At 37.5% G+C, this 12,753-nt stretch overlaps 1 protein-coding gene across 9 annotated transcripts in view; it reads left to right on the forward strand.

The window, feature by feature from the left end:
- Mef2c (myocyte enhancer factor 2C) overlaps positions 1-12,753 on the forward strand; it is a 164,088-nt gene that overhangs the window by 55,665 nt on the left and 95,670 nt on the right. The window lies entirely within an intron of this gene.

Raw genomic sequence — 12,753 nt, forward strand, 5'->3', positions numbered from 1 at the left:
TGTTTATGGCCACACGTAATCTAACAGAAGTGTGAGCAGTGTTCAGAAGTAAGTGACACTAGAAAATGAAGATCTCATGGAAGTCCTGCTGGGCAGGTTTGGGTAAGGTCATCTCCTTGTTGGGATTTTTGCTATTACTGCTATTTCAAGTCCGCAAGCTACTGGCTTTAGAAGTTTTGAATAAAACCAAGCATGTAACTATCATAGCATATCATTCCCCCCTCCCAAAAAAATAGAAGATGACCCAGTCAGTAGCTCTCTTCCCAAAATTTAAATCCAGTCTGTCTGATTTCCATCCTAAGACTAAGAGCACAAGCACAAAATGATACAGCATCATTTGATAATAGTAATTACTCGACGGGAAGACTTTCTTCTTTATTAATAATAAGGCACAGAGGAAAAGTAGTAGATAGAACCTCAGTTTTCCAAGATTCTTGATTTTGTTCTGGATGACAACCTCATCTATCAGTGGGGAAAATGCCTCCCAACCACACAAATTTTTGCGGGAGCTACAGAAATAATAAAATCAATACTTTAGGGGATGACTTTAAAAGGCTAAAGAATCCTGTGCAATTAGAGTGTCTTGAAAGATGGGATGGAGGAATTGGCTGAAAACAGTTCTGGCAAGGGAAATGATGCAAAATTTTAAACGGTGAGGCAGTCAATAGTGCTTTAAGTGAGTTGTGGGGAGTGTTGAGTCAGAGACTTGCTTTGGAGCTTCAACTGGCCTCAAACATGCCTCCACCCATGAAATGCTGGAATTACAGGCATGCACCACCACACCACAACTTGAAAGTCTTTCTTTTTTCATGACTATGTATATTTTTGGAATCTCCAGCTAAAGACAAGTGCATAATTTGGAAGGAAGAACTTTGACAATGGGGGAAAGAAATTGAAGTAAGGATTAAAGAATAGGAGCAATTCAATCCAGTCTTCAAGTGTAGGGAAGGAGGACATGTCTGCCAAAGGTTGCTCTCCTTACAGGGAACAGAGAAGAGGAGTGACGACAAAGTATTCTTTGAGGGATTAACTGAGGGGAAGAATTTCCTGGGTCAGAGCTGTGAAATATCAAAAATAGTTTGCTGAGGAAGGTTGTGTTGCTCTTTTTCCGGAAGGTCTTAAAAATAGGAGAGGTGGAATCTTTGTGAAAATTTCTGTATGGTATTATCTGAAGGCAGGAAAGAGGATATGACTGAGTCCACAGCTGCCAATTTTAATACCCAGATGTCTACACTCACCTGGGCTGAATGGAAATACAAATTATGCATGTATGTATGTATGTATGTATGTATGTATGTATGTATGTATGTATGCATGTCCAGTATGATGAAAGGACAACCCACCCTAATTTTTTTCTTGCTTGGCAAATTTATCTTTCTTGTAAAGATCCATTTTAAAAGAAAAGAAATGCTAGAGCCTTTCTTCAAATTCTCCCTGATAATTTAGGAAATATTGATATCGGCAAATTTTTACAAAGGACTTGATAACTATTGCCATGTTTGTTGTTTCTCTAGATTATAGTATAGAAAAGATAAACGTTTTATATAATCTGGAATTTTAGACTCCTTAAGGATGCAGACAATTAACTGTTATGTCAACTATTTACTTAATGACAATGTCCATTTTCCTAGTGTAATTAACACTTGACAATGTTTCCCCTTCTGAAACACTTTTGTTACCCATAGGTCAGAGACACTATTATTAAAATTTCTACAGGGCTTCTTTCACTTTGAAAGGCAGTATTTACCAGCCAGACCATTCTTTTTGACCTAGAAATGTAAAGATTTCTTGATGCTGAAGGTTCTCTTAGAGTGCATGAAGTAAAGAGGCAGTCATTTTGAACTTTAGTTGACATCTTACATTAAATTCAGCCTTGGATAGAATATACCAGTATCACCTATAGAGTTTTTCAATATCTCTGACCCGATGTTGCCTTTAATTAGTACAATGATCTGTGTGAATATATGAATGAATATGTATATGCTTGTTCTATGTATACCATGTAGTGGTCTACCTGTGAAAATAGGGAAAAGGCTGATAAATGCTGAAATACTCTTGCTTCTTTTATTTTTTTTCTGGTTTTTCAAGACAGGGTTTCTCTTTATTGCTTTGTAGTTTGTCCTGGAACTAGCTCTGTAGAACAGGCTGGCCTAAAACTCACAGAGATCCACCTACCTCTGCCTCTCAAGTGCTAGGATTAAAGGCATGCACCACCAATGCCTGGTTTGCTTCTTCTTTCTCTATAGAAATTGAAAACACAAGACTACATAAAATACTGTATGAAACAAATTTGTTTAATGTAACAAACTCTGATTTTTCAATAACAAAATCACATTGCCAAATATACTAATTGTTGTCTGTTAATTTTTATTAGATATGTGTATTACAAAGCTGATAGCTATAAAATTACTTCTAAAATAATGCTATTGTAAAAGTAGGTCCTAGAAATATGCAACTAGACTTAGATCTCTCATCCATATATAACTCTGAAGAAATTGATAACTATATGAATTCTGCATATAGGGAAGTATTATAGCAGATAGTGATTGGAAGAGATAAAGGCAAAGGAAACACACAGACACCTGAAACAAGAGCGAGATAAGTATCAAGGGGCCAGGCATCAGGCTGAGTAATAGGACATGGATTATGTCTGATTTAGAAGTCTACTCAAGGTGCGCTTGTCTACTCAAGGGCCAGATACCTGCTCAAGCCTTGGAGAGAGGTAACTGCCCTAATCAATAGATTTCTCATTCTCAACAGAAGCCAAAAATACATTTCCGTTATATTATCAAGATGGCTCCTATTTTCTTAGATTTTCTTCTGTAGCAAAAGCATGCTCATTTGTGTATCTTTACCTGTCTCTCATGGTGCTTAGACTCCTTCATATGTGCAAGGTGGAAACACCGATGGATACAGGACTGGAAAGATGGTTCAGTGGTTAAGAGTGCGACTGCTCTTCTAGAGGACGTGATTAAATTCCTAGCATGCACATGGCAGCTCACACCTGTCTGTAACTTCAAAATTTTTACACCCTCACACAAACATACATTCAGGAAAAACACCAATACACATACAATAAAAATAAATAATTTAAAAAGAAGAGAATATGGATATAATCCCTCTGAACATCACATTTTCTTGCTGATTTTAACTTTATAAATACTCCTGGAAGCTGGGCATGGTGGCATGTGTCTTTAATCCCAGCCTTTGAGAGGCAGATGCAGGAGCATCTCTGTGAGATGGAGTCTAGCCTGGTCCACATAGAGAGTTTCATTTCATCCAGGACAAGATAGTGAAACCTTGTTCTCAGAAGCAAAAAGGAATGTGAATGCCCTTGAAAATTGTCCTTGCAGCAGGGTGAAGTGGAGTGTAATTCAAGCACTGAGTCTGAGACTAGATTTTATGTATGAGCTGAAATTAAAACCTCAAATACCGAGGGAGGGGGGCTCTACAAAATGCTCTACCTCTCCGTCCTCCTGCATTTTCCCTGTAAAATACAAACAATGTCATCTCTGTAGGTTGCTGTAAACATCAGAGTCGATGTAAGCATTAGTGCCTTAACGTTTTGAAGTTCCTTAGTTGTTGTCTATTTATTAACTTCAAAATGTGATTAGTTGCCTCAAGTATGGAATGCAACCTTGATCTTAACCACCTTTATTGCTTGAGAAGGAAGTGAACAAACATTTTAATAGAAGAAAAAGTTAGGAAAATAGAGGTTTGTCCAGAAATTAAAACTTATTATCAGCCTATTGTTTCCTTCCCTTTTATGGGGTCATCCCAACCTTGTATTTTACATGGTTTTTACATTTGTACTGTTTAGGAACTTGAAAGGTGTCTTAGAAACTGAACTCAGCTGGCTTGTATGCCTGTAGGAAATGATACTTAAAATTGTTGCCTGGCTGATAGGCATGTAGCTAGTGGGTAGCAGAAACCAGTGAGGTCAAGGCAGCACTTTCTTCCCTAAAACTCTACTGCTTTTCGTTCAGTTCTTTTGTGTTTTAGGAAAAAAATTACATTCTTTGATTGCTCAATATCCATTTATTCTTTTGGTTTAAATAAGCAACTATTTCCCATATGCATCTCAAAGGGGTGGGTTTTTTGTTTTGGTTTTTGATTTTTTGGTTTTTTTTTTTTTTTTTTTTTTTGGTTTTTGTTTGTCTTTTGTAAAATGAGAAGAACGATTCTCCATTATGTCTGTATTTCTTCACTGTGATAAAGGGCACTACCATCCTCCAGCTGAGTATTGTTTTTCAGTGGGAGCTGCTCACCTGTCAGGGGGAGAAAGCTTACCTCTTTATGTAGAGGTAGTGTTACCAGAGGATCACCCAAATAAATTGGGAAATGCTCCATATTCTAGGGTTCAGGACAGAGAAATTAGACAGGGCCTAAAGCTACTGGACATGGTCTTTGGAGCCCATTTTGGGAAGTGTGTGTGAATTTGGCACACACATCTCTAGGGAGAGTCATGGATTTGACTATATTTATGAGTATTTTCTTTTAAATTCCAGATTAGAGAGAATCAGGCTGAAATAACGGCTCAATTTAGCAGTTTCTGATCTCTGCTAACAGACTTTTTTCTGCAGAGGAAGTAATGTAATACTTTCCATTTACTATTATCTGCCAAGGATGACTTGAGCTATCCTTGAAAACAGCCTGGGACAAAATGTGTAGACATGCAGAGATAAGGAGCCTCCTGTCAGGCCTTGGGCCCCAGGAGCTGTCTCCTCTCTACTGAGGCCCAGGCGCCTTTCCTCTGCACTGCGCTTGCTCTGCCCCTGCCTGGATATTACAAGGAAGCGTTTTGCTTGTCTGAGGACACCTCTATTCCTAGCTCTTTGACAGTTTCACTTGCCATATCCCCTCAGTTCTCAACATGTGGAAAAGGAGATAAAGAAAGGTGATGAAATGAAGAAAAAAAAAGAAAACTGGAGTGGGAATGCCACAAGTTAAGAGATGAAACTCCTTGTGCAAGCCTGTTTTGTATGCAGTTGTAACCCGATTTTGAAGGCAAGGTAAATGTACCCTGAAGGTCATTTTAGTGGATAGGGAAGAAAGGAGAAAATGCGATGTAAAATATTGGTTAGCATTGAGCATAAAGTTAAACTTAGTATGTTTTTTCAAAAAAAAAAAAAAAAAAAAACTTGTGTCATGATGGGGGAATATAACAGTTTGTGACATAAAGAACAGCTCTAAGTTTGTGATTCTTATTTAGGACCCTTGAACTTATATATAAGTACTAATTTTGTATATATGGCAAGTTGTCTAACTTCATTTGAAACTCATTAAGTTCATGAGGTAAGAAAGTGGGCCTATAATAAAGCATCAAGCATGTACAACTACCTCCAAAAATTGAGGGGGGGGGACAGTAAAAAAATGTATGTCTTACATGTTTTAAAGTTGCCCTGCAAAAGAAAAACATATATGTGGCCCTGAAAATAGTATCGTTCTTTCTTGGATGTCTCTGTGTCACAGTTTTTTAAATTAAAGTGAATCAGTTTCCTTTACTCTAACTTCATACTTATCAACTTTGTCATAACCCTTCGATTTGTTTTTTCTTTCCTATTAAAATGCTTTAATTTAAAAAAATAGTGGATAATTCAATTTGCCTTTTCATTTTTAGTTGGAAATCAATCTGTTTGACTTTAGGCTATGTAATGCCTCTCACTAGATGGGCTACCCAAAGATACATGAGTATTTCCAATAGAGGAGACACTGGGATTTTCAGATATTACTGAGATCTTAATCAAAACTGCTGAATGCATCGATGGTTCTCTTCTGAAAGAGAAAACAAATCGCCTCAACAAATGACTAAATTTTACTAGTAATGTTATAAGCCTGCTTACTCACAAAGATAAAAGAATATATAATACTGTGATTTGCATTGGCAGAAATCTTGAGTATATTGTCATACTCTTCATGGAGTTCCATACTTATAATTGAAAAATAAATGGATGCTCCCAAGAACTATGTCAACCAGCTGGGAGTGTTTTCATAAAATATCTGCATGTTGAATAAAGTGTCATTGAATTCAATTGATGTCAAGTTAGAGGCCGTTGACTTCAGTTTTCTTTAAAGGACTTTATTTCTTTAAATTATATATCGCAATGATAAAAACAAGTATAACAATGAATTTATTAAACTCAGTTCCATTCAAATGAATTTTATGGGTGAGTGTGATATATTTCATGTAATAGAATGAGTAAATTATTATTTTCACCATTTAGATGAGGATACGGAAGTTCAGGTAACTATAATCGGACAGTTTGCAATACCCATGACAGGGGATGACAGGTGTGTTCATCGTCACATATAACTCACTCCATGTGATTTAGATCTTCCTTGCGCCTTCTAAAGTAGCACTGTAGTAATAGGCTATTGAATAAATGCCTGCCTCATCCCTTCTGTACTAACTCACCCCAGAGCCTATGGCTCTGTAATATTTCCTCCATAGTAGTTGTCTATCTAAATCATCATAATGTTTGAACTCTAGTAACCACACGTGTCCCAGTAGATGGAAGTATAATCTTCATGGAGCCATACCCTCTTTGCTGCATTCCCAGTGATGGCCCTGGCATTGAGCTATTCTGATTCATGCCTGCTGGTCTCTGTGACTAACAATCAGTCATTTTCATGTATTTTTAAGCACCATGATTTTGGCTCATGGTATCCCATGCATAATGGCAATTAAACTAGAATTTTATTTTTTATATAGTCCAAGCTAAAGTCTAGTTTGAAATGTGCTATCTGAATGCACCAAATGTGTTACAGCAATCAGCCTTCTCCAGGTCTATGGCTGAGGGGTATCCTCCTGGGGGTCTGAAGTTTGCTGGTGCCCTTGCTGACCACCACTCCTGACGAAAGCTCTGAAGTGTTACATCCCTGTGTTACACAGCCCTGGCATGTTTGGCAGTGTGGAGAGTCTGGTTGTCCTGGAGTTTTGCACAGATAAAGGAAGGATACAGTTCTGAGAGGAATGCAGTAACTACAAAGTGCATCCTGAAGGCCATTTAGCTCACAATGAAGGTCTGTGTTTTAAAATAGCTCTATAACAAAGTAACTACAGAGTTTTGGCAAGAGCTCCAACTATTTATAGAACTGAGTAAGGCGTGGTAAATACTGCCACGGTATCCAGCTCTCCCTTGCCATAACCCCAAACTTATAAGAAGTACTGTAATTATATTTTTCTACTTTGAAAAAAAATCATAGTAGCCATTATCAGTTTAACCATACGGAAGCTTGGGCTGAGATTTCTTTTTTAAATGCATAGTTTTGATTTTCAGCAGCTGCACTCAGTCTTTAATCATATATTATCTTTATGAAGCCTTTTTCTAACATATGTTAATTGGCTGTTTTCTGTGACAAATTATGAGCTCTTACTTTGATGAGGTTCAATTGCAATCATGTCGGAGTCGAGTACGTCAAGTTTCCACCCCTGCCGGCTCCTCAAACCACTACAAACATCCGCGCGTCACTGCAATGCTGAGTAATGGCAGGATTGGGGCTGGCTGATTTTGCTACAGATTTTTTTTTCCACAGGATATTTTCAGCTTCTTTGTACTAAATCTGTTGCAGGGTTTGCCCTTTTTAGCAGACACATGCTCTAAAATTAACATCAAATCTTATTGGAGATTACTATAATACAGTGAAGAATATTTCATAATACAACAGCCCCGCGTCTGTTTTGCTTTACTGACATTTCAGAGCATTTATTACACATTTTAAGTCAGTCAGTTGTGAATTTGACTAGTGTTCTACGTCATCAGCATTTTGTAACAGTCGTTTTGAAAGTTCCTCTTTTGAGGGAAGTAAGTTATATAGGGACAATGAGGTAGACACTTATCTGTTATAAAGAAATTGTACTCAAGTGTTTGTCCAGGTGTTGACAACTATATTCGGATGCTGCAAATTCTCTTGTTCATTATATTCCCTTTTCTTCAACATTGTATCTACCTGGCAAGTAATAAAAACAATGACATGTTCATCAAGGTTAATGTCCTATAAGATGTATAACAGCCTTTCCAATTCTCTGTCCTAATGTCAACTTTTAATGTACGATTCAGATGAGCAGAAATGTTCTAATCCATCTGCTCTGAGAACTGTGACAGATAGCTTGTATCAAATACCAACAGATGATCAGTGATAGCTATAATTAGAACAGATACAAAAATGCAGTGCATTGTCTATAATCATGGGAAATTAGTCAAGGTAATTGATTAAGGTCTTCAGTGCCTGTATCAAACATCAGTGGTGTTGGGATTAATTTAACTGTTTCTGCCTCAACGTCTCACATAAAGAGCTCTAGATAAACTGCAGTTCTGCAAGCCAAAGCCAGAGGTTGATTTCCAAATAGGCATCAGGAGTTTAGATAAGATGAGCCAGATGTTAACAGAGCCAGATGTGAATAGGCACTGCTCTCCTCCGGAGGCTGTTTTTAATCAGCTATTTCCCTGGGGTTATGCACAGCCAATGAGCTCTAAATCCTGAGGCTACCTGTGTTCACAAGAAGACCTGGGAAGATCATTACAGGACTTACAACTGAGCATATGTGGAAAAAATTAGAGCAGAAATTAAGGGCAAGAAAGGTTAACTTCGTAAGTGTTACTTCGCTATGGCTTAGGAAAAAAAAAAAAGACAGAAATAAAAAAATAATTTTAAATGCTTCAAAATAGTCAATGCCAACTTCCAAATACAGATGCAAATGAAAAGCTAATGTTGTCTGATAGTAGCCAGACCTGTAAAAAGGTATGTGTTATTTTGAGAATGTGCATGGGGAATCATCCTCAGCACCAGTAAATAATCTCAAAGTGTCTTCGTCATCCATGCTGTCACATCTAAAGAGGTTGGCTTTGCTAACCCTGTGTGGTCCTGCAGAAGGACTGTTAAGTCAATCTATGCACTCTGTCTTGAGCCAGCTTATACAAGGAAATTTAGTTCCACTTGATAAGACACATACTTAATTGGCTTTAAGAAAATAAACCAAGGTAAAGAACAATGTGTAAATGAAACAGAGAGCTTGGCACTTGGCTGTAAGGAAGCCTGCGAGCCATGTGGCTTAATTGGGGCCAGTTGGGATCATTTAATGATTGCTGTCAGAAGACCAGAGTTAATAGAAGACCACAGTGGGGTAGAGTTAAACAAATTGTCATCAGACGTTTCAGATGAACAAAACCTTAATTAGGTTGATTAGGATGCTGTTAAGGAGATGAAGAGACAGAGAAAAATTGATGAATCACTGAATTCCATATTGAGCCATATATAATATTGTCACAAGTATCATCTATATCTTAAGGGACCTTTATGGTAGTTTGAAAACCACACATATTCATCTGTAAATTTTAATAATTACCTGAAGTTTAATTGCAAATTAAAAATAGGTGACATTCAATTTAAATACCGGATGATTTATCAAGTATTTTTTACTTAAAAGAAGAATGTTGTCTGGAGAACAGTGTGTCTTCCATTGTAAAGGCATATTTGAGCGTTGCGTTATTTGAGAAAGCAATAGCAGGAGTAGATTATTTTTCAAGGATATAATTTGATGTAAGTGGCTAAGGAATGGGTTATGATCTTCAGTTAGACTTCCTTGTTAACCATTCATGTCGGAGTTACTGATTTTTGTACTGGCAAGATTACTCCAGTATCCTAAAACACACCCACCATTTATCTGTAGCTTTTAAAAGACCAACTTGTGTTCTACGTGCTGTGCACATGTACACAAACACACACACACACACACACAGCAATAAATCTGAAAAAAGTACCCAACACATACAAGCCTAAAAGAAGAAAACATTTATAGAATATTTCCATTTTAATCATTAAATATAATACACTAAAGATTGAGGAAAACTAACATTTTTTTTCCTAAGAGAATGTAAGATGCTTTGGAATTTGATTTTTACCCTAATAAGATGAAAATGTACCTTAGCAACATGTACCACTTCTGGCTGAGCTGGCTTTGGAGACTGACTATTTAGTTTCACTGCTGGTGGTGTATAGTGCTTTACTTGCTTTGTTCAGTAATAGCAGCAAGAAATCCAGCTGCATGTGCTTAGGAGGGGTTACAGCTGGAGTGCAGAGCCTAACGTGTGGTGCTACATAGTAGTAGCCCTAGCTTCATGCTGAAGACACCAGCTTTACCTTCCTGAGAAAACTTGCCACAGCCCTAACTGGCCTCTGGAAATGTGGGGCAGCACTGCTATGCAACTTTAGGAAAACAAAGACATGGCAGAAGCCTGCATTCATTACACAGTCTGATATGGAAATACTAAAAACTGTCGTGTCGTTGAGGAGTATGAGGCTTTTGACATATTTAGACCATTTGGAGTTTATTTTGGCTTGGAGAATGCAGGATGCCATTTTAACTGCAGTGGGGGAAAATGTCCAAGGCAGAATATGGCATGGATAATTGTGACAGGGAAGCTGTGTTTCCTTATGTTTGTTAAATTGTTTGTAGTGCTGTGCAGTTGTCTGGAAGTATGTTGCTCCTAAATTCTGGAGGTGTGTAAATATGATGGTCTATGGAAGGGATAACGACGGCAGGTTAGGCCCTCTTATTAAATTAATTGCAGGGGTTTTCAAGATGTGCTCCGTTTTAGCTTTATTATATTTCTGACATACATTTCATCTCCTTTTGTCCTTGGGGAAAGATACTAAAGTAGGACTAGAAGCACTCACATAGAGTTTCCAGCAGCTGTGGTCACTGGGAAATTGATGTATTTCCCTATTTATTTCTACTCTTGCAGCCTGAAGCTCTTCCATGGCTGCTACTTAAGAGAAAGTCTTCAGTCTGTGTGACAGTGCACATTTTCTGTCATTTAATGCTTGTTACTGATGTAAATGAAGGACTATGGGAAGTGAGATCTCCATGTTGTAAATACAGGGGATGACATTGTTCTCTTGCTACTAACCTTACTCCTTTGCTTATACATGAAAACTAACAAGTGTAGGTAATCCACGTTCCTGGCACCATTATACACTTACACTTCCTCATATTTAATGAGGCTGGAATAATTTTGCAAATGAAAATTATTTTCCCAGTTTGAGGTAGGACATGGAAACAGTAAATGCAGGGTTTGATTATCAGGCTGCAGTGACCTGTTCTCTAAAACTTCAGCTTCCTAATTCACAGATTCATTTAGCTTTCACTTCCATGTAAATTATTCTTTTTCTATATATGAGATGCAATACATGATAAAGGATTAACCAGGGTTACCAGTTTGTTTGTATATAAGCAAAATGAGAACAATTCCTCAATACTGGTTACTAAAAATAGCTAGTAAATACAGACCTCGATAGAGTTCAGTTAACCAACTGGTAATGATTAGTCCCTACTGCTTACCCGATGCTAGGCCAGAGCCTGGAACTACAGACTTAATGTTTGCTATCCCCTCCACCCCAGTGGCAAGTACTGCAAAGGAGAGGGACTTGGTGCTGTGAGGGTTTATCCAAGGGCAGCACTTCCTCAGGAAACTGGGACAGAAGGAAGAGTTGAGTATACACAGAAGGGAGGGATTATTTCAGACAGAAGGAATTGCAAATGCCCTGTGGTAGGAAGGACAGGGAAGTAAGAACTCCTTTTGTTAAGCCAATTATATTTGCTGTTTGTATGTGTAATACTGTGATACTGACTCTTGAAGATGATTTAGAATTCATCATATTGATACTAAATTCTGTCAGTTGGGAAATGAATGTTTGGCATAGTAGTGTTTATCTAGAGAAAGGGAACAGCCTTTTTATACACTCAGGGAGATGAAATTTGGCTTTGTGGCTTTAAAATCAACGCATTCTATTCTGTAAAATATATGGTAAACTTAGAGAAAAATGGAGCGATTTTCAGGACCAGAGAAATACTTCTCATCACAAAGTCAAGCATTGCTAAGAATAATAATTGGGTTATTTCATCTGAAGCTCTTAAGGGAAAATAGGTACGTTCTGCTAGTTCTTTTTAACCAAAGTATAATTGCATGCCTCATATGTCTTTGAAACAAACCATAAAGTAGAAAGTTTAATGTATCTAAATGCAAGTAATGAGCAAAGCTTTCCACTTGAAATGGTAGTGAATCACTGAATAGCTTGAGTCAGTAACAAACACAGGCTTGCAGAGACAGGGAAGGCATCCCTTGGCTCTTGCTGTCCATGGGGCTCTCACTGATTTAACAATACTACTTCTTGTGTAACACAGTGTGCCTAGTTTACAGCCTTTCGTTTTACAAAACACAGTTTTCTGAGGATGCTAAGGGTGAAGCAAATGTGAGTGAGTGGAACTGTTACTTGCTCACCCGAATAAAAGAAATCTACAATTCTTTCCTTGCAAATTGACATTACATAGTCTAATGTTTTAGCCTTGTCCATGGGCTGTTTTTGTTTAAGGGACTGCACTGTACTTACTGGAACAAAATACATACTTTGCAAAGGTAATTTTAGCAGTAGAGAATTAATTTCTTCCCACATCTTTTAATGTGGCATGGGAGTCTCACTCTGTGATCAAAAAACGTAACTGAAGGTTATGTTTAATTTCTAAATCAAAGTGTTGTGGGATGGCGATTGAAATTTGATGGTGACTCAGATCCAGTTGCTATGTGGTTTTCTTCCTACAGAAACTTTAGGGTAGACTGCCATTTCTATGTTAGAAAGAGCCAAGCAGTGATGAGATTAAAATAGTTTCTCCATAGACTGAAAGTTTACATTAGTCACTGTGATTGCTAATTGAATTTTTTAAGGTACCTTGAAAGTCTCAGTAACAAGAACTAT

Source organism: Phodopus roborovskii, unplaced genomic scaffold, assembly GCF_943737965.1.
Source record: "Phodopus roborovskii unplaced genomic scaffold, PHOROB, whole genome shotgun sequence".
Lineage (NCBI taxonomy): Eukaryota > Metazoa > Chordata > Mammalia > Rodentia > Cricetidae > Phodopus > Phodopus roborovskii.